A 27,739-nucleotide genomic window follows, 5' to 3' on the forward strand; every position below is an offset into this window, starting at 1 on the left:
GGATGCTTATTATAAATGAAAAATGCAGATTCACCATACAAAATATAGAGTATTTCTCATTTTGGGAAGCCACTCATTCTAGATTTAGTTATATATGCATTGGAAGTGTAATCTAACTAATGAAGACACCGTTCTAATGAATTGGAGGATAAAAAATGCAAAAGGAGAGTTGCAATTCTTTTTCAGAGCACAGCCATCTTTTCAGGCACATATTCAGAACGCTCATTCAGAAAAGATGCATTTATAACATCATATGGAAGAGCCTTGGCAATAATAACATCTCAATTGCCAGAATATACTTACACTGGGTGGGTGGATGGGTGGCTCTGGCTCTGAACACTCAATTAAGTGCATTTTTTCTTACACAGTCCCTGTGGTACATTAAGTTTTACTGATATCTAATAGCTCCAACATCTCTAAGGGAACTGGCCTTGATTTTATTAACGTACAAGATTGAAGAACAAAAGGCATATATTGCTGACAAGTTAGAAATTCCTTAACAAAGGTATCTTAATGACTTTCTTCTTTCCCTTAGTATTTCCTGCAGTAACCTACACTGCTCAGTCAGAGGGATATTATTTTTGGACTCGGTAATTTTCCATGAAGGATGTTTTGTTAGTTTGTACATCTTTTATGTCATGAAAATTTGAACAGGAAGTTGTTGATTGTGTTAAAGGTTAGAACCTTTCCTTCCCTTTTGTAAAATCATTTGTCTGTCTGCCTTGCTCCTTCTCTCTGTCAGAGTGACTATTAAAGCTAAAGTAGTGTGTGGTGATACATACGTGATAACCAACAACTTTGGCCTAAGAGCTTATCTGTTAATGGTGTCAAATGCTATCTAATAATCAATATTGCTGCTCTTGTGTTATGTTCACATGCTTCTAGAGGTGTAACTGTTTGTTTACAGAAGTACTTCTGTTTTCTATCTTTTCACCTCTTAGTGGTTGTCAGCCTTAGTATCTGTGTCTTTCAGTAAGCTCCCTTAAAACCTGTCTACAGTTATTTGAAGAAACCTGCAGCTTTTAAGGATTGCCTTAGTCCTAAGAGGCTATGGATGCTGTCACAGATGCAGGAGAATCTATACAATGGCAAAATCATGAACCATACCCCAACCCTGTAGATTAGGCATTTGTAGAACAGAAGAATGAGAGTCTATGTAACTGAGGCCCCTGTTTTATTTAGATCTTAGTAAGCACAACTGTACCATAGTAAAAGTTAGAATGTGTTCTGAACTATTTTGTTCATGGCAATGGCATGGCAATGTTTATAATGATCTGTAATGAAATCTCTTATGTACAGCTGGCTGATCGTCAGTCCCTTAATAGGTAATAGTTTCAGGTACGGCCCCAGACTTTGGGTCTCTCTTTCTTTCTCTCTGCTATTTTGCATGTGTTTAAGGTTATATTTTCTCATTTATTTTAAATTTTCTCTCTCATTATCCTTGTTCTTGTGTGAAAACCCCATAAAACAAGAAGGTTGAGTGAGGAAGAAATAGTGGAATAAGACGAGCTTGCAAAATCTTAAATTACAGAAATAATTTTCTGAGTTGAAGTGATTTTAAGCCCCTATTCTGCATTGTGTTCAGACTGCCCGCCTGGATGAGCCCCACGAGATTCAGTGAGGTTCTGCTCAGCGAGACTGCCTGCTTCACAAGGCAGGTCTGAAGCTTCCTGTAACCAGGAACAGTAGGTAAAACTATCAGTGAGGGAAGTGATTAAGTTGACATTACCCCTTAACAATGCAGTTGACAGATTATGAAATGACAGGGACTGTTTGAAAGCAAAAATACAATTGTGTTGTATTGGTCTGTCGCTGATCTTTACATTTTTGAGGGTAAGACAGCCATCTATTTTGTATTTTAAAGGGCATCTCTTATTTGGTTCCTGCTGTACCACAGCCCACATCTAGCATGGATCTACTAAGAAACATTTAAACAGATTAAGAGTAAATATTGAGGCCACCATGCATATTATTTACCTACCAAAAACCATATAAATTTGTCCCATAAATAAAGCACTGTATCCAGCATTCCATAAAATAAGTGTTGACTTACTTTGCTCATAGCTGTCCTTTGTTTCCTTGAAACGTGCAGGAGTTGTTGCTTAGATCTGAGTGTTAAGTCCCAAACTTAATACCACTCCCTCACCCCCAGAGGAGCCACTGACATTGGTAGGCATTAACTTAATGAGCCTTGTTCTTTTCCCTGGCTGAGCTCCAGAACAAAGCTGTTAGCTCAGGACACACTTTCAGCTCATGTGGCCATGTTAAATTCCTTCCCTAGCTGACAATGAGAACCTACTTCTCATGTTGGGAAGTCAATACAGTCCTCAGGTTGGTATACTCAGTAACTCTCTGTTTCTTTGGGATGAGGGCATTCTTGGGTACTAGCATGATGCCTGTGTGGCTGTTACTGAGGTGAAAGAAAGTGCTCCAGTATAATAAGTGTTTGCTCTGCAGCAGGATAAACCAACAGATTCCTAGAGTTTCTTTGGGTTAACAGCTGCAGATAAACTCCTTTTTGCTTTCTTCCAGGCACACTCACTGTAACAGATCAATGTCTATGCACACATACTTGTGTAATTAATGTGATTCTGTTGTAGAACTGCCCTCTGTTTAGTTTGTAGCTTGACATATTTATCTTTGGTGAGACAGAATTTAACTAAAAAACAATGTGAGATGCAAGGATTTCTTAGGGTGATACCTTTTATTGGACCCACTCTGTACTTGGGATAAAGATAGACAAGCTTTCGAATGCAAGATATTCTTCCTCAGGTCAAAAAACATCTCATTAACTAGTATATTCTAATTATCTCCATCTGCTAAACTTTGTCTGGCCCTGCCCTCACTAAAGTCAGTTTGAATTTTGCCATTGATCCAGATAGGAGGAAAATTGGGCCTTCCCTGTGGACAAATTGGAGAGAGTCCAGCAGAGGTCAACAAAAATGGTAAGGGGGCTGAGGCACATGACTTATGAGGCCAGGCTGAGGGAACTGGGCTTATTTAGTCTAGAGAACAGAAGACAAAGGGGGAATTTAATACCAGCCTTCAACTCTCTGAAGGGGAGTCAAAAGAGGATGGAGCTAGACTGTTCTCAGTGGTGGCAGATGACAGAACAAGGAGCAATGGTCTCAGGTTGCAGCAAGGGAAGTTTTGGTGTGATATTAGGAAGAATTTTCTCACTAGGAGGGTGGTAGAACACAGGAACAGGCTACCCAGAAAGGTGGTGGAAGCTCCTTCCCTGGAAGTTTTAAAGTCCCAGCTAGATAAAGCTTTGGCTGGGATGATCTAGTTGGAGACGGTCCTGCTTTGAGCAGGGGATTGAACTAGATGACCTCCTGAGGTCCCTTCCAACCCTAATTTTCCATGATTTCTATGATATCCACTTTTATAGGTATGATATAATACTAAGCAAGTAAGTCTGGTGCATACAAACTCAGGTCAAGAGTGTGTGAAGAGTTTTCAACTACATAATAATTAGCCCAAACCTAACCCTTTCTCTGAACCACCCAAACTCAACCCATTTCTGTGGTCACTTAAGGAATACTCCTGTAGAATTTAATAGAAAATGGTAACAGTGCAATAGGTTTTCAAATTAGTCCATAGAATTTAAAAGAGGATCACATATGCAGCTGCTATAGAATTCACTGGAATGGATTAAAATGTATAGAAAACATAAGTTTCTCTTAAAATCCACCCTGTTGGGTTTCCAAGGTAATTTCTATGGAATCTAACACCCCAGTGAGTTCTGCATCACTCCCTTGTGTGTTTTGACTCTTCTTGGCTTACACTCTCAGGTTTCTAAGTTAATTTTACTGTTCTACTGGATGCTAGCAGATCTGTTTTGAAGTCATAGTTACATATTTTTAAAATGTGCATGTTCATGAACTGGTTTATGTAGCTGAAAATCACAAGTGTGCATACAACGTTCTTTCTGTAGTATACAAAACATTTTACTGACTCTTCCCTGTCCAAATGAAAGGAAGTACTGGAAATCAGTTTACTAATCTAACTTTCGGTGTGTTTATACAAACTAATCTATACAAAGCTTCAGAAGTTCTCATATTCCTCTACCAATTACATTAAGAAAAGAGTTGATCTTAAAAAAAACCCCAACCCTTTTCACAGTCTGAAACTTTTGATTAAAAAGTCTATCCTACTCTCTGATTCCACGTTCCATACTCTAACGTGAGCCTGAAACAAATCTGCTTGCACTCTGCAACCACCAATAGGCCTCCTAACCTTCTATTTTCTTCTCCTACTCTGTAATCTATATCTTTGGTAATTCATTACAATGTATAGCAGCCAGGGAGAAAAGTATGGGAAGAAAAACATTTCAATGCAATTTCTCCCCCAAAAATTATTACACATTTGAGAAGATGATAAAAAAAAACCAAACTTCTAGGGTGGAACCCCAAACAAACTGAAATTTGGTTTGTTTCAGGTTTCTTTATCAACTGTAAAATATTGAACCTCAGTGCATTTAAACATGTTCTTCAGTTTGCTTTTCTGCAGATCTTAGGCCAATTTTCATGAGAGTCTGGGCCCAATTTTGAGCAGTTTATGGGCTGATTTGAACATAAACCAGATAATGCTCAGTGGATTTGGCTGAAATTCATTTTGAACTTTTAAGTGAGTTTGAACCTAAAAGTGAAATTTTGGAAGTGTGGTCCCAAGAATTGAAACCAAAGAAAAGGTTAGCAAAATATTCTAAACTGAATCTGCAGCATTTCAGGAATCAGTTGTTGACATACAAAATAGAATTAAATGGAGTTTTAAAAACACTGACATTTTATTTCAGTTAGAATTGTTTTTGCCATTACAAATAAGCAGAATGGCCAGTGTAACAGGCAAATTGTGGAACACAACAAAGATTACTTACAATAATATCCAGTATAATTGAATAGCATGTAAACCTTTGAGAGTGGGATTTTTATAAATTCTCAGCATTGGCTTAACTCAGATGTCTTTGAAATCAATAGGAATTTTACCATTGATTTCACTGGAAGCAGAGATGGGCTGGTGCCTAGTATTTCTGAAAATCCTGTTGATGATGCACAATGGGTTTTTTTTTTGTTCCAGCCATTGCCAGCTCCTGCAAGAATATTATGAAGCAGTGGTAACTGCTTCATAGTTAAGGCTGAGACTAGTTTCCACTATAAACATAATTTGTGATCCTTACCTCCACTCCTGTTCACAAGAAAGTCATCACTTCTTATGAAACTGTGTATGCTGTTTCCATCCCTGGAAAGAGTTTTCTGAGAACTTTGGTAAAAATCAGAGAAGGAGCTTTAAAGTAATGATACCTCCTGATCCCTGAGTTCAGCTGGGCTGAGCTTAATCTTTGCATCATTAGCCGAAAAAGTTGACTAGATCATTATCTCTCTGACCAAGAACTCTCAGATTAGGCACTCTTATTGGAGTCTTTACAAGCAGGTTCTTCTACTTGATTTCTTTGATAAAGCTGGATACTGACTGGGAAAGGTGTTCAAATTTGCCTTTCTGTTATGCTAGTCCAACTTGCCATTGATAATTTTTTTCTTTTCTTTTTCAGGATGCCAGGCTCTTTCTAATTGTTTTCTTTTTCTGCCACATTCTTTTCCTGCCATTGCTCATTTCTGATATTGATACTTTTCTTCCCCTCTTCTGTCTAATGATGTTCATGTCAAAGCAGACCACCTTTCAAAGCTACCCATGAATGAATTGGGGGAGGGTGGAAGCCAGCTGCAGTTAATCTTTGAAACACTGAAATATAGAATTTCTGAGTATGAGTATAATGGCAATTGGCCAATTAAGAGTGAGCCAGCAGCATTTGGTGTAAGGTAGACATTGTGCTTTGTATCAGAGAGTGGAGGCTTCACAGCTTACCACCATAATTGCACCACTCTTTTTATTGCCTCTTCTGAGCCACTGCTTCTGGCCTTATTTCTAGCTTAAAGAACAAGGTTTATCATCCTGTGCATTTATGTTTCCTTCAAAATATTCTTTAATAGGATACTCTCATTCATAAGTATGGTTGTTTTGTTATTGAAATTATCACAGGGTCATATCCCATACTTTCTATGTCTAAAATGAATATATGAAAAAAGGAAGAACCAAATCCAATTCCTGTACTGTGAAACAGAAGGGCCTATGGGTCCTATAAGGTCTATGTACTGTTAATATACAAGATCACCAGCTTAATGCATTCCCCCTAAATAGTAATAAGTTCATAGTTTTGTCCTGTTTGAATGATGTAAAAGGTGCATCTACACAAAACCTGTATAATTTTACTGTTATTTGTATTATAGTAATTGGGATTGGGGACCCATTCTTCTAAGCACTGTAGAAATACAGGGTACCTACACATGTGCAGCAGGGCTGCTCTGTGTCAAAGCAGACTTGATTAACTGAGTCTGCTGGAGCATGTTAATTACTGTGGTGCAGCAGACACCAGCATCACATATATCAGTGTCCCCACACAAAGGCGTTTGAAGTAAAGTGCCTTCGATGAGCTTTAGTTAAAGCACCTCCACCACCATTTTAAAGCATGGGGATGCTGATACATGAGATGGTCCAGGCACTTTAATTACAGCAGCTTCTGGAGCTGCTCTAATTAAAGCGCCACCCCCACTTGCGGATAAGGTATATAAACACCTACAGTCCTTGTCATGACCCAATCACAATTTAAAGCCCAATCCTACAGTTATATTCACCTGGCTAAATCAGTGTCTATACAGAGCTCCATTGAGATCAATGGGGGACTACACAAGCAGTATTAGAGGCTGGATATGCATCTTATCTGGAACTCTTTAGGAATAGCAGATTTTTCATCTATTCAGGCAGTTGGATGACCCTTATGTCCACTTCTAACCTTATGATTCTCTGACTATGTGGATCTAAACTGAAGCAGGAGACAACAAAGTAGTGTATCAAATAACAGGGGGAAAGTAAGATGAGAATGCAAGCATCCCAGTAATAAGATCATATGGTTTAAAGGTACATTGTTTGGCTTTGTGCCTGGCTTGATGGTTTTAAAGCATTTTAAATTATAAAAGAGAAATTAAAATGCAGCTGTCTCTGCAGGCTGCTCAGCCTAGGCCATTCTGCATGAGTGGTTTTCTTGAGAGTGTTACTGTGGAAGTGGGAACTTCTGTCAAAATTTGAAAGAGGGAGCCAGAAGCTTAGCTGGGAAGTTCTGGGTAGCAGTGGTATACAGAGAAGTGGCAGTGGCTGGATCATTGCCATTAGCAATGGCACTGGGCTGGCAACAGCAGCAGCTGCAAATGTTATGCTCCACCTCAGTCAGTGTCCAGGGCTGGTGCTCATTCCCACCCTGCCAGCTTCCCCAGTTACTACTGGGGTAATAGTGAGTGATAGTGGCTGTACAGGTGGGTTCTGGGAAGGCCTTCCACTTATAGGGGAATATAGGGAGACCATTTCTGCAAGAAGTTTATCTCTGAATCTAGTGTCACTAACAAAGAGCAGAGGTCAGGAATTGATGCAGTGAGAGATGAGCAAATAAGTGTAAACAGGTGTTAAAAAAAAGAGAGAACAGAAACTTCCTCTGAAAAATGAAGAGCAGAGCTCTCTGTCTTACTCCCGGCAGTAAGAGGAGAGCAGTACATCCAGTAGCTCTCTCTCCATTTTGGCTGGTTCCACATCATCTTTCAGTCTATTCTTACCTTTCTGTAATCTCAGGCAGGTAGATAAATGGAGCAGCCAATTGTTTTACTTAACCTGGTTTTCTCTGGTTTGGCCATACTAGCAGACACGAAGCGAATGGAAACATGAAAGGTTATGAACTTTCCAGACTAACCTGGTGTTGCAGAGAGACTTGAACTTTTGCCATAGAAAAATGAAATAAAATAAATTATATAATTAAAGTATTGCACATCTTTGTCCTGCTAAGAGAAAGAACATGAGAACTGCCATACTGCGTTAGGCCAATGGTCCATCTAGTATAGTAGCCTCTCTCATATAGTGGCTGGCACCACCTTCTCCCAGGGAGTTTAAAATTCCATTAATAGGCAATTTTGCAACAATTCACCCCTGATATAAGTTAAAGGTTACAAAATTATTATTTATTACCATTCTGTTTCTGGCTCTCATTTATTTGTCCCTACTGTGCTCTGTCTCTTTCTTCCCAGCTTTCTTTTTCTTGTATACTTTCTTGTGCCTTCCTTTCTCCAGGTAACCCCCAGGCTTCCACCTCACTGGAATTTTTCTTCCTTTTTTCTTTCATGTGCTTTTCTTCACTCTGATCTTGTTTCTCCTTCTTGTTTTCCTTTTTTATTTGCTATACCTTCCCACTCCTACCTTATTGCTTCCCTCACTGTTGCAATTTCTCTTTTGTCTTCTATTGTTCTCACCCCCTTTTGCTATAGCAAAGTGAGGAGTGTCCCCAATTCTCACTGACAGTCAGCACAAGCTCAGGATGTTCAGCACCTAGTCAAAGGTATCCAGGTTCTTGCAGAATTGGGCCCCTCATTCCTCTTTTCTTCAATGGTTTTGCTCTTCTTTGGTTTTACTATTGGTCTTGGCTTCCTTTTTTTCTCTTCTCATCCTCTTCGTTATCTTCTACATTCTTGTCTCTATGATTCTCTGTCCATTTGTCTTGGTTTTTATTCTTTATATGTAAAGGTATTATATATTTTCTAATTTATAACTTCCATCATGGCCGCGCTGTTCCAACATTGTCCTTTATAGGTGTTTTTCATGTTCATCATAGGCACAAAATTCTGGACTAGGTGGACAACATTACAGGACTATTGCAAGGGTACTTCACTGTAAAAAGAACTTTTCTTATAGTATTTTCTTTATTTTAATACGAAGTTGTAATACCATGTTGTAATTTTATTGTGCCTTTTATCCCAAGATCTCCATATGTTTTTGAGAAATATTAATGAATTCGGCCTCTGAGTCCTGTGATGTGTGTTTTATTATCCTGATTTTACAGATGTGTACATGACTGTGAGCCTGTGTTCTGTGCACTATGCCTGTAAATTAAAGACATCTGCCTTCCTATATACCTGGTAGGATTTTAATACAATTGGGAGTAGCTGAGTGGGAGTATTTGTGCTAGAAGGCAGAGTAGATTTGCACCTTATAGACTGACTAAATCAGAGATTTATAACAGGAACTTTTGTGATTCTGAGCTCGTTATAAGGTAAAAATCAACCCTGCTGCCTGGCTTCAAACCAGAGGTGTAACAGGCATTTTCAGTGCTGGGGGTGGGGACGATGATAAATGGTGACCACTAGAGAGCAGGGGGGAGAGGGAAAGGATTCTTACTTGCTGAGGCTCTCTGCTCTCTTCCCTTGAACAGCAAGCTGCAGCTGCATGAACTCATGCTGCTGTGGCTGAAGCACAGGCAGTGATGTGGGCTCTCCAAGGACTGTTCCTGTTGCCCCATTCTCCCTCCCCCAGTTTTTTGGGCAGGGCTGTGCCCATGGTGAAGTCTCCTGGGTGGGGAAGGCTGCCATTCCACCCTCCTCTTGCTCTACAAATACATTATGGGGCATGGGACTGCTCAGGGCTTGCAGGGTGGAGCAGGGGCTGTGCAGGGCTGCTCTTGTCATACCAAAGACTCCTTGGGGAGAAGGGGGCCATACTGGGATCCCCCTCACAGTTGGTGCCAGGGGCTAGGGCCCTGCTCGCTCTGCCCCAGTTATGCTGCTGCTTCAGACTAACATGACTAAGTACATGGCTCTGCTCCAGGATTACTTCTAGCCATTCACCTTCTGTTAACAGAATTTATAGACTATAGAAGTCAAATATGTTGCCCATGGACCAGATCCAGCCTGAGGAAGACTTTCATCCAGGCTGCTAGTTTTCCAGTGGGCTACCGGAAGTTGGGGGTGGGGCTAGAGGGGTATTGCCTGCCACAGAATTTGGTGGCTCTGGCTCCTGATGGGCAGACATAGCCATAAGTGGCAGGGGGGTGAGTGACAGCCATGCAGATACATCCTTTACTTGCCCTGCTGCTGCCTGACCATGCTGCTGCCCCTAGCACTATGGTTGGGTAACTAGATCGGCAAGAGGGCCAGCTGAGCCTCAGCCAGGTGGTTGATTCTACGGCTGCTCTTGCAGTACCACACTTCTGCTGCACAACAAACTAGCTTCAGTCTGTGAATAGCTCTCACCCATGAGACTTCCCTGGTGCCTGCTATACTATTCCTGCTGGGTAGCCAGTCCTTGAACTTCAGAATCCCAGGAGCCACCCTTCCCCTGTCCCTGCACCCCCACAAATGAGCCACTTGTGGCTTAGTCCCACACCCGGCCCTGGCTGGACAGTGCCTGTGGGCGCCCCTTCACTTTGGTGCCCAGGGCGGTCACCCTGCTGCCTCCCTCCCACTACAGCACTGCACTGGCCTCACAGGTCTGGCTTTCGAGGACCTCTCACAGTTTACACCCAGCCCAGGATGAATTTGAAGTCGCTAATATAGTCAATTAAATCATGGAAAACTGCTTGTTGTGAGTTGTGGTGCAGGTTTGTGGGGTTTTTTATAGATAGTTAGAAACAGCTGATACTCTACCTGAGTCATCAGTGTTACTATCTTTTGTGATTTTATCACAAAGTGTATCTTACTGGATAAATTGCATATACCTCTAGCCCTTTGTGTCAGGTATTATTTTGGAAGTTCCATCTTCATTTTAAAATGCAAATGTTTCTTGTCCTCATGCTTGTGGAGAGAAGCTTGAAAACATAACATCAACATGATTTTTAAGAAGGGTAAATTAGAAGAATCCAAACTTTCTTACTGCTTTTAATCTTATGATTTTAAGTCTGCCCCATGAATTCTGGGATGCAGACTCGTGATTTTGTAGCTTTGGTTGCAACATTGCATCTCGAAGGACAGGGCTGCAATAACTCAGGCAGGCAAAAAAAAGGGGAAGGGCAGATTGCTGAGAGGATTTAGGATGGAGGCTCTTGCAATGAAAGAGATATTCAAGTGTTTAACTTGTGAATAGGTTATATTTGTTCTTTGATTGATGTTTTGTTAATCAAAAATGGAGTATTTCCAATATGCATATTTTGTTCTTTGCATCTGAAAAAAACAATAATCAGATCATTCTTGGCAAAATGTGGCTGTGTCTTAATGGGTGCTCTCAGGGTCTTTCTCAGGTCTCCAAAAGACTGAAATATTAAACAATTGAGACAGTGAGCCTTTAGAAAATAATTGGATGTAGAACATATAATCAACTCTAAGTGTGTCCTTCATGCTGTCTTCTGATACTTGCACTATCCAAGCATTTAGCCCAGGTCAGTTTTCAACAAACTTCACACCATCACTGATATTCTCTTGTCCAGTCATTCTCAACCCTTTTAGACTCAACATGCCACTAGTTAGACACTAAATACTCCTTGGAAAATGTCAGCTCTTAGTTTTCATTTGCTTTTTAATAATGGAAGAATAAGATTGCATGATTCTGTTGCAGAGAATGTAGAAAGGTCACCCCATGTCAGAATGCTTTTAACACTGTGGATTCCTATGTGAAATCTCTGGGTTTATTTAGCGAATCATGTTTGCACACTTAACAGCGTTAACATTGCATGACACCCTAAGGCACCCTTGAAAGGGTCTAAAAGCACCCCAGGGTGCCACAGCACCCTGGTTGAGATTCACTGCTTTTGTAATTTGGCCTGAAATGTAAATTGTTTGTTTGGGCCACCTGGAGAAGCATACAAGGCTTACCTGCCAAGCAGAGAGACAGAGAACAAGAAACAATCTCAAATGTAGATTGTTCTCTGTGGGGTTCATCTACTTCATTTGTCTCACTGAGCCAAAAATAACCAACAACTGAAATGAAATTTGTTTTGTGTACAAGATCTCCAGCAACTTTGGAAAAGGACAGATGTACAATTACAGTAGTGTAAGGGGAGGGGGAAATGTATTGCTTGGTAACTGATGTCAGTTAAACCAGTGTAACACTTTTACCTGCCTCCTTGTAATCCACTGTAAACTAAGCTAACTTGCAGTAATTTGTACCTGAATGAAGCAAGGGGAAAAGTACTGCAGTTTAGTTTTGCTTGATGTGGCTTAGGACTGGACAGCTGAAACACGTATACCAGTTCAGCTGAAGTATAGCAAGTTGTTCTGACCCTCTTTTACAGCTGCTTAAGTGTTTCACTTTCCATGTCCTTTCTTACACAAAGGATACTGAATCAGTGAGGGAGGAATGACAGGGTAGGGCACCATATACAGAAGAGGGTCTATCAAAAAAAAATCATTCCTAATCAACTACTTTATAATATAACCAAGCAGGTTCTGACATTCATGACAATACTGAGAGCACTGAAAATGTTAGTAGGACTCATGGCATGTTACTTCACAGTGGGTGTTGGAATTGGGGGAGCAATAGCAAAGCATTTAAATATTTGTGAGTCATGTGTTTAAATCCTCAGGTAATTTTTTTAAAGGTTGGAGCTGCTTTTGTCCAGTGCCATAAAAATAATACTTTCCCTTTCCAGGTTTTTGCCCTGAGGTTCTCATTTCAATAATAGTGACATTCAGTGTGAGCTGTACCACCTATGCTGGTGGTATGGATGGCAGACAAAATACCCAAATTACCCTTATCTTAACTAAACTAAACAAAACACCCCAGGTGCACCTAACCAACCCTGTAGCTGCTCCTTAGATATCATCAGCCTGTTTTATGTTTCAAGGTAAAGACAAATATTAAAGGGAAGTTGAAACCAAAAGAAACTGTATGAAAATAGGGAGATCCCCATAAAATAAAACCCTGTGAAACAGGTAGAAAATATAAAACCTTGTACTTGTTAGGTAAGTTCCCTATGGATTTCTTTTTTGAATTCTTTGTTGTTACAAGTTAAAATCAACTACTTGAACATTTTATCTAAGAATTTAAAATACATATCTAGATATCTTTAAGTAGGTTACCTGTGAACTAAAATCAAAAAAATATATTATCTATAGAACCATGACATTAAAAATATGGACTAGAGTTCAGATCTTGCAGGTCTGAGCTACAGTCTTGTTATGAGAGTGGGAAAAAAGGAACATGGATAAAAGAAATTGAGCGATGATTAAGAGAATGCATGGTTCCTAAGAGTCTAGTATTTGGAAAAGTAAAAAAGGTACTCATTTGATCAAAGAGGTTAGGCTAGGCAAATGAAACTATCTCAAAGATTACATTTTGACATTAAAACTCTCTAACCTCTAGAAATAGGAAATAATGAGGCCTTGCAGTTCAGGTATCAAAAGTGGAATCTGCAAACATTTATTTAAAAAGAGTGAAAGAAAGAAAGAATGTTATTGTATGACATGCACACAGATTAAAATATTATACAACACTGAGACTGAAAAAATATATTTTTTAAAAGTTTCTTTCTAAAAGATTATGTAGACAGAAAAATACACTTCTTGACTTTGCAGCATGTTGTCTGAATGCAATTAAAATCTCCAGTTGCGATGCTATAGCAGATCCTTGACAGTCAGCCATCCGAATACCATTTTGACAGCTCAGACACCTTTTTATGGTCACGCTGTAGGAAAGATCATTGAAGAACAATTATTATGTACCCATGGCTGGAAAAAAATCATCAGAAATAAAACACCGCAAATAGGAATGTTTTGTTTGCTCTGCCATAATAATTTACCCCTTGATGTGTGTACTGAGAAACCCACACAAAATTGCCTGCTAAATGTTATATTTTCCAGGTCCAGCAGAAACTGCAAGTTAAGCTTAAAGAGCATTTGAGATGAAGAAAGAAAATTTAACTGGCTTGTCTGAACTGTTGTGTGTACAAAGCACTACTGAGACATTTGGCATGACAAAATGGCATAGCATGGGTTGGACACACCAGATTGAGGTCCTGATCCTGGCCCCATTAAAGTCCATGGTAATTTTGTCATTGAACTCAGCAAGAGCAGAACTGGGTTCTAAATGCCATGACGTTTCATGGTTGGATTGATTGATGACACACTATTGTGGTCTGATTACCTCCTCTGATATTAGTGCGTGCCTACCAGCCTGTTTTGGGGTATCTTGTTTCTGCCCATAGCTGACATGAACATCTGAAACATAATCAATATTTTATTATATACTAATGCAATATATGCTCCAGATCCACTGTAGTCCATTACAGCTTTAACAGAGAATTTATTCTATAGGTGGAAATGACTAGCAAGTACTTCCTTGGCTTTTTTTTCTCTTAACTATCAGTAATTTACACTGATATGGTATCTTTAAAGCAGAAGCCATTAAAGTACAAACATCCCAGAGGTTTGATTTCATCAGTTCATTTTCACTCTAAATACAGCCTTTTTTTACATGAACGAAACTATGTTACAGCATCTAGGAAAGAAAAGACCATAAAATTAGAATTTAAAAATGATCAAGAGACTGGATTAAATTTCTTCCATTCCTTTTCTTGCTGTAGTCTTTGTCACTGAAATACAAATGTCATGAATGTAAGAATAAAACATCTGAAGCATTAGAATTCTATGATAGCTCATTCACATGACAATGACTGCACTGAGAACAGAACATTTCACAGAATGTAGCCATTCTTGTGGCAAAGATTATAATGACAGGGAGAAACGGTGCAAAATTAACCAATTCTTGCATCTTCAGACAGTAATCTTACAAGGCTCCTTGTGTGCTGTATAATGTGTTATATTAGATAAAAAAAAAAAAAATTGGGAGCAAGAGAGAAAGAAAAAGGGGAGAAAAAGAGATACCAAACACCTTGGGTCACAATTAAAACTAGTAGTTTAGTTCGGTGAGAAGTCTGCTCTTGACTGTCTGAGCTGTCACTTGTAGATGCCACTGTAATCAACAGAAAGTACCCCATAGAGCCTGGAAGAATTAGGGTAATACTGTAGCCACAAACAAAAGTAAGAAAATTAGAGATCTCCTTTTGCTCAACCCAGTTCTGCTGCTAACATGCTATGTGAGCGTGCTGCTCCATCCTAGAACCTTTTCCTCCTGTAACAATTACCTAATCTTGGTTGAGGCTTGACATGACTTTTGCATAAAAAGTACAGAGGTGGTGCTGAGAGTCACCATTTAGTATAGAATGCTCTGGACTCCATAAACTACTGTGAATTAGTTAGTGGGAGTTGAAGGCATTTACAACCTTATAGAATCAGGCTGTTGGATCACAACAAAAGCACCAGGCTCACAAACATGATTTTTTTAAAGAATAGGTTATTTCTTACCTTGGTGACCGGACTTTTATAGAGAAAGGACAGAAGCTAAACAACACTGAGGATACAAGGCAGATGTTGCTGTTCTTTTGGCTCTCTTGGTATTTGGATTGCTTTTTAACCCTTTTCTCATCTTTTAGTTTCTTCCACCTGTAGATATTTTGAAGAATGAGAAGACAGGAGGTGGACTTTCTTAGAGTTGTACTGCTCTGCTTCTGCTGCAGACTTTTCCATGGGACTCAGGGGACTACTGTTTTTAGGATGCATGTGTTTCTTTAGCTCTGGGTGTGTACAATTGTACAGTTCAACCGAATGAAGTTCAACCATTTAGTTTAAGCCATTTGAAATTCAATCAGATGAAACCTTTACAAGCATCCAAAATATTTTCTTCATGCTCTGGAGACTGGCTGCAGTGCTAAAAGCATCCTGCCAGGGGGAACAAAAGGATGCATCCCAGCATGCTTTGCAGGTTCCCTTTTCTTCCAAGCTTTGGAAATGCCCTGTGAAGAAACTAGAAATGGTAAGAAAATGGCACAGTGCCACTAAAGTTCTCTCATAGGAATCTTTTCTCAACAGACTCAGACAGAGAAAGGACCATGAAAGTAAGGTCTCTATAAATATCACTTTATGTTTTAATTATCTGCCAATTACTTACACTGTTGTTATAGTTATGTATTGTTCAGGTTGTGGTAGCAGCTAGGAAGCCCAGCCAAGGACCCATTTTTTCTAGCCGTTCTCCAGACCAGTAATAAAGACGTTTCTTCCACAGAGATCTCACAAACTAGGCATCAAGAAGGACACCACGAGTTGTTGATACAACAGACAGAGACTGGGGTTAGAAGGCAGGGTGAAAGAACAGTAACATGAAGAGCTGAACAAAAAACAGGCTCTTTGCTTGTCCTATTACCATCCCCAGAGAGCAATAATTTGTAGGAACAGAGCTAGAGGTAGGCTTAAAGAAGAAATGTAAAAGAAGATAAAGGCAATAATTGATGGATTTTTTTTAAACAGCCCAGCAGATATTCCCCATCAAACCATAAAATGTTTATGTGAATTACTTTTTGGGACTAAACTCTTTGACAGTTTCTCTTAAGTGAAAAATGAAAGCCAGCTCCTCAAAAAGAACAATATGAACTAATGGAAATGACTGACTTTTAGACTGGAAAAAAAGACAACTCGTGCTGTCACCTTTGCTGGCACTTCAAGGGACAATGAAAAAAGCTGTACATTTTCAGGACAAGCTTCAGCTAAGCTAAACATATTGCGTATCCCAAGAAGTGCAGAAACTTCCTCTTAGATTATAATTCACAGCATTAACACAGCAGCATTTGGAATCTCTCATTAACAAATCTGTGGAGACTCTCAAAATGGAGTTTAATTAGACAATATTAATATTACTAATAACTTAGGTTGTGTACAGACGTTTGGGGAGGTTAGATCATCCTAAAAATGGCCACCAATCTAACTTAGTTTGCCCTGGTGTGGATCTTACACTAGTTAGGTGGATTTACGTGCAAACTGGACAGAAGCTCAAGACAGTTGGTTTGGTCTGAAAATGGCTGACCCAATCTAAGTTAAGTGTACCTTCTAAGTAGTCTAACTTAGCTTTGGTCCAGTGAGACTGATCTAACTGAACTTCTGTTTGGTTTCCCATCATAGCCCTTGGACTGGGAAAACTCAGATGCTGGCCTCAGCCCTGGGGCTGTGCTTATAGCCAGCTTCCTACCTGGGCCCACCAACCCCCCCATCCCACAAGCTGCTCCTGGTTCCAGTTTTATCAGTATTCACTGATACCAGGAACTAAGGAAGTAAGTCAGGGCATTGGGATGGGCAGGAAGGATGGGGAGGTAAGCCCACCAGGGGAGTTGTTTGTCTGGGGGCGGGGAGACTAAAAATAACCTCTAAGACAGTCCCTGCCCACCACCCCAAGTCCCCCTGTGGACCCTATGATCCCCCCTGGCCCTGCCTAGACCCCAGCACCCCCACCTCCATGGACCCTGCCTGCCCCCACTCCAATTTCTCTGCCATCCTAATCCCCCTGTACACCCCTGACAGACCCCCAAGCCTGCTTGCTCCTCCAATCCTCCCCCACACCAGCCATCAATTCCCAACTTACCATAGATCAGGTGACTTTTTTAAGCATGACCTAACCTCCTCCTAACCTGCCAGAATGTCTGTACTCAGCCATAGATATTAGACCATATAAGGAAAAACCAAAAAATCCAAATTATTAAAATGTACTTTTCTTCTGACCCAGGTGGATCAATATTTCACCAAAGCAGACCTGAGGAGTTGTCTGTATTTGTAGAAGGGGCTAAAGGAGATTGGAGATGAGGTTTCAAAAGAGGGAAATCCTGGAAATAGGGAAATAATAAGTAAACAGTAACTGAAACTAAATGCAATGGAAAATTGTACAAAGGTATAAATGTGCTGTGGAATTCATCTTTTAAAATTTCAATGGCAAGCAGATGTCTGTATAGAAAGCTGAACTGCCAGAAAGCCAAGCATTGGTGGACAGGAGTTAGATAGATGACCTTCTACTTCAAGAGGCAAATTGCCTCTTGGGGATCTGTGAGTTACAGTGGTTGAATTTCACATGGTTCATGGCAGCACAGGAATGGAAAGAAACTTCTGGATCACTGAGGCCACTATCCTGTTATTTCAAGCAAGCATTTCATATGTTACTTTTCATTCTTCATTTTAAATCCAATTAGGGTTGGGTTTTTTTGTTTGTTTTTTTTTTTGCTCTCCCTCCTTTTTCATTCATTGAACTCCAGAATCCAAACAGGTCCAGAGGAAAGAAGAAAGCATGTAAACTGAGCTTTCTTCTACCCAGACTCCATCCTGGGAGGATGCAATTCCTCTTAGGATTCTATGAAATGGCACCCCAGGCCTCTGTGACTTGAGGTAGACATAAGGTATGTACAAGCATTTCATTTTAAATGGTGGAATCATTTAGTTAAAATGCTTGCAGTACTTCAACTAGTTAAAAATGGCCAACATGGTAGAAATTACTGTGGTGTCAGAAAAGGTTGAAGTGCTATTTGATTGGGGTTAAAGTATTTGAATAAATGTTTGCACTCCACCCTGATTGACTGGAGATGCAAGAATGCTCTACGGCATCCCACCGTGCATTGCTTCTGACCTCTCTTCCCTCCAGGGAGATGCTCTGTGACTCAGGTTGCAGTCTATTGCTCCACCTCAAGTCACAGAAAACTCCTCACCTTGATATCTGAGGGGCTGGGAAAGCCCAGGCCCTCCCAATGCACTGGGGCTGTGAAGTTGTCCATCCCTGCCACCCTGAATTGGCAGAGGAAAACCACCTGCCAACACCAGACCACAGCTGTCCATGGGGAAAGGCTCCTCCCCCAATTACAGCCAGAGTTTGTATATATGAAGTATGTTTCTATAATCAAGATTTCTCTCTGTCTAATTTGCTTTCTGTTGAGTATTTAAGTGATATTTATCCCAAAGATTTAGGCATCCACTTCTAGTACTAATCCTTGGCCATATTCTCTTGGGAGACACTATACTCCAATTCTTGGTTGGGTTATTCTTTCATAGTTAAGTTCTTTGACTCCTAGTAAATTACCAACATCTTTTAAATCTACAATTTTACTCCTCCTTCCTCCAAAGGTCAATATCCTTAACTTATACCAGCCTCTTTTTAATTATGACCAGCTCAAAAGTATTAACTATTCAGTTTCAGAAATGTCTTTATTATATGGGATTTGGAATGAATTTCAGTCAGGATTTTTGGACTTCAGGTTTACTGTGGCATGGATTATGGGTGTCTCTGTTTGCATCGTGTCTTGCATACTGTGGGTGCTTCAGGAAATAACAAATAATAGCATGTAAATTGCTCTCCATGCTGTTAGCAATTAATCCAAGTATCTCAGAAGATACTCACATTATTTTTCTGCTGCCCGTGAACTCATCAGCTCTGATTTTTTTTCCTTCACCAAATTCTTTGGACTAAATTATATACCTATAGTAGTATTTCTGACAGTGTTTTAGACTGGTTTAATTTCATGTTTAATTTTAGGATCTATAAATCAATTGGTGTCTTGCTTACTTTAGTGCTAGACCCCATATATGCATAAATTTATTTATTTAACCAAGATGATGCAGTCTTAGGGCCTGATTCTGATCTCAGGTACATAATCTGAGGTTTCATAGTTTCATAGTTGGTAGGGTTGGAAGGGACCTGAGGAGAGCATCTAGTCTGACGCCCTGCCGTGGCAGGAAAGAATACTGGGGTCAAATGACCCCAGCCAGATGTTCGTCCAGCCTCCTTTTAAAGACCCCCAGGGTTGGAGCCAGCACCACTTCTTTTGGAAGTTGGTTCCAGGTCCTAGCCGCCCTGACAGTGAAATAGAGCTTCCTAATGTCTAACCTGAAACTACCCTCCGCTAGCTTTTATCTGTTGTTTCTTGTAACTCCCGGGATTGCTTGGGGGAACAGGGACTCTCCCAATGCCTGCTGGTCCCCCTTGACTAGTTTCTAGACTGCCACTAGATCCCCTCTCAGCCTTATCTTTTGGAGGCTGAATAGGTTCAGGTCCCTCAGCCTCTCCTCATAGGGCCTGCCCTGCTGCCCCTGATCATGCGGGTGGCCCTCCTTTGGACCCTCTCCATACTCCAGTAAAGCTAGTAGAATTATACCAGTATATTTTTGGAGAGAATCAAGCCCATGATCTGTCCAACTGTATCTATGTTGATGACATGCAGATCTTTTCCTTTTCCACGTCAAGAAATATTTTTTGGTCTATGCATATTTTATGGTTTGTTTCCTATTGTGTCTATTAGGCTGATTTGCAGTCTTGGTAGGCCAGAACCTTTCCAGAACTAAATTTTTATAAGTTAAAATTCCTTTTGATTGGACCTTACCCCTGGTCCTTCAATACTCTTCCATCACTTTAAAAGTTCTCAGTTTTTAGATAACACTAGTCTCAGGGGTGAAAACCATGGTTTCATGTTTGACCATATGGCCTCTCATATGAATCATATAAACATAAATATTAAGTTATATATAACTCTTAGTAAAGGCTAAATCAACACTATATGTTGAGGATACTTGGGTGTTCTTTTTGGTTCTTTAAAGAATATGAGAGTGCATACTTGAGTGTGTGTTTTCTGTTCAGACAATAGTCAATTTGTAATAGGGCAGATTCTTCAGTGCTATCAGAATATGCAAAATTACATCATGCATCTTCTCGGCATAGCTGAATATGATCTGTACATTTCCCTGAATTCATATTGTCTCTCCATAAAATGTCATATTGATTTTTAAATACCACTAGTACACTTCACACTGTCCACATCCTGGACTTTAGTGGCTCTGGGACCAACTGATACCTTCTCTTTGGTTTCACTTACTTGTTTATGTGCCAGTAATAACCGTTTTCTCATCTGTATTAGGATTAATTTTAGTGCCCAATAGATCTAGGATTCAGTGAATTTGTTTTAACTATGTCCAGGTTATTTTTCCCCAACAATTTTGCTTTACTGACAGAAAGAAATGTAAGTGCAGAGAAAATATATTTATATACTTGTCTAAACAAGGGACAAAAATGCCATCAAATGACTCAGGTGATCAGTCAGCAGCAGACTTCATAGTTTAAGTATCTGAGATCAAAGCATTGATTGTTTGTAAAGATATTTGTCAAAGAAATTTAAATGAATACATTTAAGGAAATTGTGACTGACCCATGAATAGGCCATGAAGAAAGAAAAAGAAGATTAAATTCAGTGAATAAGTATTTGTGAATTTGTCATTTAAATGTAACAGAGAGAATTTCTTGTGTGATGATTTTCATTTGAAATAATTCACCCATATGGAGTTTCCTGAGCTCAGCTGTAAAATGTGTTGAATATTGGCCCAGTCCTCAAGTCTGTTCTTCCATCACAGAACAGACTAGTTTTCCATTAAAGTCAACAGGAATTGACATTAAAATTTATGGGAATTTTGCCTGAGCACAGCTTACAAGATTTGGGTCCTATGAAATTTAAGTAGTTCATTTTGGCTTAACTTTGGAAAACCATGATTCTTGGCAGGGTGTCCTCACACTGTCACTCCCTCTCAGTAAATAAAAGCACTGGGGAGACTTGATGACAGCGATACCAAGTTGAAAAATGTAGTGTCGGCATCACTTGAAATAAAAACAGACGCTGTAAGTAAATGTTCTGGCATTGCAATGTTAAAATTAAATCCCACTTCAAATAGAATTCTTTAATTGGGAAGAATCCCAAGCACAAAGACCTCACAACCCAACTAACACAACTATTATGTTAATTGGTATGGCCCCCATACAAGCCTTGGGTGGATCTGAAGTAAGCAGTTGTTATTCTGGCCTGACTTTTCCAACCACACTCATTTTGCTAAATTGCATTTCTATAAGAGAGTGGGCAGATATGCTGCAAGTGTTACTAATTCTATTGAATCACTTTTTTCCTTTTAAAAAGTAGATAAAAACCCCAACCACTTTCTATTTTAAATGATGTATTTCCATAAACAAAACTGGACATTTGGACAACTGTCTTGTTAACATTAAGTGTTCCTGAAGGGCAGCTTTGTCTTTTTACACTTATTACTGACCACAGTACTAAATTATGCAAATCTTAAATGTAGCGGGGGGGGGCAGGGTTAAAGATTTAATTTGGCTGTTTTCGATTTTTAAAAATCTCCATGGATGACTGAAGTGCTTACAAAGCTTAAAAATCTATTTAGTTTTGAAGGGGTGCAGTCACAAGGGCACCTGGACCCAAATGAATTTGGAGCATCTGTAGCTCTGCTCTATATGTAGTGGAGCGAGAGAAAAAAGTAATGCTGCCACTAACATCAAGGAATCCAAATAAAATACTGGGCCTCACTTCTGTACTGTAAAATCAAATGATTGAATAATTCTGTCCATATTATCAACAAGAATCTTGGCCACTATTGCATGAAAACAAGCAAAAAATATGCTTCACTATCTATGAATTCATAAATCAGTGTATCTTTAGTTATTAAATAGGGAAAACAAACACAAAAACCCATTAAATTTTCTTACCTTTGCTGCAGGTTGAATTTTCATTTATTTCTCATCTTCTTAATATATCACTCCTCAGGTTTCATTTTATTTAATTTTTTTCCTCTTCCAAATATTTTACCCCTTTATGCTTTCTTTGTTTTTTACATTGGTTTCAGTATTTCTGTTTTTCCTCATGCCCTATTTAAATTTCTGTTTGTGCTTTATTTTCAAATCCTCCTCCTTCTGTACCTTTTGTCTCATTTCCTTCAGGTTCTGTCTCATTTCAGTGCCAATTCATTGTCCTTCCTCCTTTCTCAATCTCTTTTCTGTTTCTTCTCTACATTTCTTTTTCCATTCTTTCCTCTCTTTGTCACTGCTCACCTCTCTCTCTCTCTCTCCTTTTCTCCCTCCTTCTCTTCCTTGTTGTTTTCCCACTTACAGCAGATGTCCAGGCAGCATTTTAAAAATCCAAGGAACAGTTTATTTTTTAATATTGAACTAAAGTCATTCACAAATGAAAGTCTTTGGACAAAAAAATTACCTGCAGGAAGATTTTATAACCTGGGGGTTCTGTCCTTCACCAGGTCTGCTGGGATTTTTCCACGGGTTTCATATTTAGGTGCCTAATATACATTTAGATAATTAATTTGGCATCTATATTTGAAAATTTAGACTATGTTTCTGAGTTCAAGGAAAGTGCAAGGAGTCTCAGACTGCTTTCCATTCATTCAATCCATGAAGTAAGTACAGAAATAAAGTCACTGGTAATAAAATTCCCTTAGGAAACTTTTTAGAAACCTGATAGATCAGCTGTTTTGCATGTGCTAGAGTAATATTATTCAGGATCACCCAGCTACTGCATTTGTACGATACTTTAATATCTAAACACTTAAAAAATGGAGGAGACAACCCTTCATTCATACATTCATGCGTGTTGGAGACTTGCAGGGTGAGGCTTCTCTCACCAAGGACATACAGCTGCCTAGTCAATAGATTGTGGGAGCTATTTAACACTGCAGAACAAAGCATTAATACCTTTTAAGGCACCAGAATTCACAGTTAGCACTACTAAAGAAGCCAAGTATTCTCTCTGTGACTTTGTTTCCTCTAACCTGACCCCAAAACAAGGATAATCCAGAAAAATAGGAATGGTGGCTTTTTGACACAGCAGAGCAACAAATCCCTCTTCATGATCTATTGTACAAATATTCCCATCACGCTAATGAGGCCTGTCCCAGGCAATCTCTTGCTTCTGATAATAAATCCCATATTGTAGTAAGGATTTTTCATCATAATCTGTCCACATTCAGTATAATTTCTTACAGGCACCCTTCTGAGGTATTGCTTTTCTTATGGTATCCTCTATATCACTTGGTTCATCAATAATCAAAATGGATACTTATATTTTTTAATTCCAATTCTTCAAGGGCATTGCAGCTCAACAATTCTATTATGGAAAAAATTGGTAGCTCACATCTGGAATGCATGGATTTCCTTCATTATCTTTAACCTATAGCTTTGTCCAGAAAAATAGAATGTCAGTACCTCCTAGAAAGCACAGATCTTTCACCACTTTAACACTAGCAAATGCAGTCTTATGTTTCCTTCATATGTGGCAAATTTCATAAGAAGCTTCGCGGACAGTCAGTGGCTCCTTCATTTGTGGTGAAAACGTTTGTTGCTTTTGCAATTTGCAGTGATTGCTTAAGAAAGGAATGGTTTGTTTTTGGAAGGGTGCTTTGAGTTCAGTGGGTTCTGTGCATAGTTAATTACAATGCCTTAATTTTGTGGTGGTCCAGATTGTGCTTCTTGGAGACATTTGCCTCATTCTTACAAATTACACATGTTGCAGGAAGTCTGCTTTTAGTTTATTTCATATTGAAAGTAATCACCCTCCCTCTGGTTTTATGAGACTGAGGGTCAGTTCTTGGCATATGCTCCAAGTGCTCTTGTGGCAAAAACAGCTGGAAGGCAAACAGATCTGACCCCCCAAGGATTATCTGATAAATCTCCAGTGTCACAAGGCACATGTATAAACTCCTATGCCATCCCCTCCCACTGCTAGGGATCGGGAAGTATAGCTGGGATGGCACTGTCTGTAGCTGATCCTTGACTGAAAGAAAAACTCTTGGGGCTATGAGCAGTACAACAATGCTGTGAGTAGGCTGACACCCAGCTGCATGGGGCGAGAAGTACAAAGGTGGCTAAGAACTGGATTTTCCTTCTGCTTCTGGTCATGTGGCAAATACAGCTCCTTCCCAGCAAAAATTTGCTTCCTTAATTTAAAAGAGAATGATTGGTATACCTTCTTCAAAAAGTCAACCAGAGCAAGGAGATGCACCAGAGATACAGATATCTTGAAACAGGGTCATCTTGAAATATTTGTATGCACCAGTGCCACTTAATCATCTTGGTTGATGCTGAGGACTGGACTTCTTTAGCTGGGGGCTGTAACGGACTCACAGCCTTTATATGTCACACACATGGGACCATGTGTAAAACATGCACTATTGAGTTACACAACATCATGTGTGTAGGAATAGCTAGCTGCTTTAGTCATCCTGAGGCTAGGTCTACACAGAATGCTCAGTTGTACAGTCAAAGGAATATGCCCTGCCCACCCACTTAAACTCTGTGTACATCAGATCTAGAAATGTGGCACCAAGGATACCCAGAGGTGCTCCCAGTATGTGGCTTAAGATATGAATTTCTTGCATGGTCAAAACCAGTGGCTTGTTGTTTTTCCAGCTCATCTCATTACTTAATTTCTGGGGTTGATATGTGTGGAGCAGGAGTTGGTAGGATTTATTTCCTTTGTGGTTGGGCTGAACTCTCTTCTCTGCTTACATAGACATTCTGAGTCATGCAAGGGTAAAAAATGGCCCTTCATAGAGAATGAAGTTGTCCTTCCCTTTTGCCAGCCTGATCAGCTATAGCTTGCACATGTACTTTTCTTCTTTCAGAGAAAAGAACTTTAGTCTGCAGTTTCTCTGACACCTCTCACAATTTCATATCCTAATTTTGGGCATGCTCCCTATAGCCCTGCACTGTATCAGCTACCATTGTCAGTGGTGGTAACAATGTGGTGGTACCTGCAAATGCAGGTAGCAAATTTAATTGTGATTAGCTACTGAGCCGTAATGCACATGTAGATGCAACCTGGCAGCAAATTTGCTCCTGGGTCTGGCCAGTCATTAGGGGGTTGCAGCCTAGGAACCTCTCCTGGCCCAGGGCTGGGCTGTGCCTATGGCAGCCCCTAGCTGCAGACTATAAAAGCCTGCAGCCATTTTATGCCCTGCAGCACATACTGCAGGCAGCCTGAGGGCAGTGCAGGCCCTGTGTGCCCCCTGGGCAGGACAGAGCCCTGCTGTCCATGCCTATATGGAGCTCTGTGCTGCAGCTTGGCCCAGCTTAGCCTTGCAGCTGCCAGGGCAGTGCTGCCTGGACAGCAGGGTGGACACCACTTGCTGCAGGCTGCAATAGTCCCTGTCAGCATCCCAGGGCTGCCTGCAGGCTGCATCTGGCAGCAGGGCCAGCAGCACCTGCCTGCTACAGACCACAGCAGCCTACCCTGCACCTGCAGCTGCTGTGGAGCACAGCGTCTGCCATGTGGTTGCTAGTTGCTTGCCATGCCCTTGTGCTGGGTGCTGTTGGCAGCTGCCTAGTACCAGCAACAGAGGGATAGCTGCCCAGGGGCCCAGAGATCCGGTGTGGGGCCAAGCAGCATGGCCTTATCCTCCTCATCCAGGCTTGTCCTTGCCCACATGAGCACTCCCATGCCCTCCACCCAAGGCCACAATTGGAGCCAGGAGGAGGTTGGTGAACTCATGGCATTCTGGACCGACACAGGTGCAGAGGCAGTTCAAGTGTGGTGGGCACTGACATGCCCACATTTATGAGGCCTTGTTGGGGGGCATGCAGGAGCAAGGGCACTCCTGGTTGGCATGGCAGCACCACATCAAGGTCAAGGCCTTGTGGGCACAGTGGGTGGCTGTGACTGACCACAATTATCAGTCTGGTCATGCCCACAAGACCATGCTCTTTATGCAGCAGCTGCCCTATATTTTGGTGTCCTAGGACCCAGGCCACAACCGTGCAGTTTTTACCAGTGTGGGTGGTTTGCCTGAGCCCCACTGCTCCCTGACCCCTCTGGTGACACATCACCCTTGGGTGCTAAGCATCCCACCCTGCCCACCTCCAGCAGCAGCTCGGGGAGCCCTGGCCAGTGGCTGCCTCAGCAGCTGCATAGCCCCAGACCCCGCCACGAGGAATGGCCAGCTATAACACTGCTGGCTGTCAGCAGTGCCAGCTCCTCCCCAGAGGGGGCTCCTAGTTGGGTGCCTGCATACTGTGCACCATGGGCTGAGGACACCAAGCACAGCTAGACACCATCGCTGATGGGCAGGACTGCAACAAGCCAACAGTCTCACCAGCTCTGGATGCATAGTAAGCCCCATACTGGGGGGAAGGCCCTCCTAACTCCCACCCCTTCCCCTGGCCCCAGCCCCTGCCTCTCTCCCCACTCCCTGCCTGGGCCACCTACAGTCCCCTGGCCCTGGGTTCCCCCCACCTCCCACAGCATGGAGATAGGTGGGACACAGTTCAAAACTTTATTGAACAGCCTGTGTCCTCACAGCTGGGTGGGCATGGGTCTCTCACACCCTGAGGAAAGTGTCAATGCTGGCGGTGATGTCCTCCTCATCAGTGGGGGCAGGGACATGTAGCACTGCCATGGGTAGCCCTCCAGGCAGCAGCAGAGGTTGCAGAGCAGCCTAGGTTTGCTCCCATGCTGTTATAGCTCATGGTCCCAAACCAGGTGCACAAGTTCACCCAGGGCACAAGGAGGATTGTCAGCAGCAGGGTTTAGTGGGTTGGGCATCCCTCAGCCTGCACAAACAGCTCATCATGCACCAGCTGGGGCATGTGCAGCAGGGGCATGTGTAAGGTGCAGCAGTGGCATGGGGGGTGCCAGCCCCCAGGCGTCTCCTCTGAGAAGACCCCTGCAAGGAGGGTGGGGGCATGGCCAGCTCCTCATCCCAGTTTTCTGAGAGTCCCACACACCCCAAGCCCTGGCACTGAGGGCTGGGCAGCACTACAGCAGGGTGGGTGGCCTGCAGTGGAGAGGGGCGGGGAGCAGGGTCCGGAGCTGCAGCTGCAGGTGCTGCTAGCAGCCTGGCTTGTCTCATCCTGGGAAGGAAGTGGGGGAGGAAGGCTGCCTGTGGCCAGCACCCAGCAGTCCTGCCCAGGCTTGCCCAGCCTGATTTACTATGGTCCCTGGGCACCCATACATAGCCAACCTCTGAGGCCAGGCAATGCACCACCCCTGGTGCAGAGGATATGATCTTTGAAATGTTGCAACAAACTCTCACAAAAAGCTTCTGTCTCCTGGCTCAGCAGGCCCAGCATCTGGACATGGGAGAAACACCTCAGCAACCAGGGGGATGGCAGTTCCAAGTTGCCACCACCCACTGGGGCTCTCCAGATGCAGCAGCTGTGCCAGAGATGCATGCAGGACAGAATCCTCCAGCAGCTGGTGGCAGTGGCTGAGGAACATGCTCAGGCCTGAAGGAGGAGG

At 41.5% G+C, this 27,739-nt stretch overlaps 1 long non-coding RNA gene across 1 annotated transcript; it reads right to left on the minus strand.

The window, feature by feature from the left end:
- Window positions 1-13,198: 13,198 nt before the first annotated feature.
- On the minus strand, window positions 13,199-22,895 carry LOC132249294 (uncharacterized). The gene is made up of 3 exons (XR_009460699.1): window positions 22,204-22,895; window positions 15,165-15,652; window positions 13,199-13,486 (listed from the first exon to the last, which is right to left on the minus strand). It is a non-coding gene; the product is annotated as an uncharacterized LOC132249294 (long non-coding RNA).
- Window positions 22,896-27,739: the final 4,844 nt, after the last annotated feature.

The sequence above is a fragment of the Alligator mississippiensis genome, chromosome 3 (assembly GCF_030867095.1).
Source record: "Alligator mississippiensis isolate rAllMis1 chromosome 3, rAllMis1, whole genome shotgun sequence".
Lineage (NCBI taxonomy): Eukaryota > Metazoa > Chordata > Crocodylia > Alligatoridae > Alligator > Alligator mississippiensis.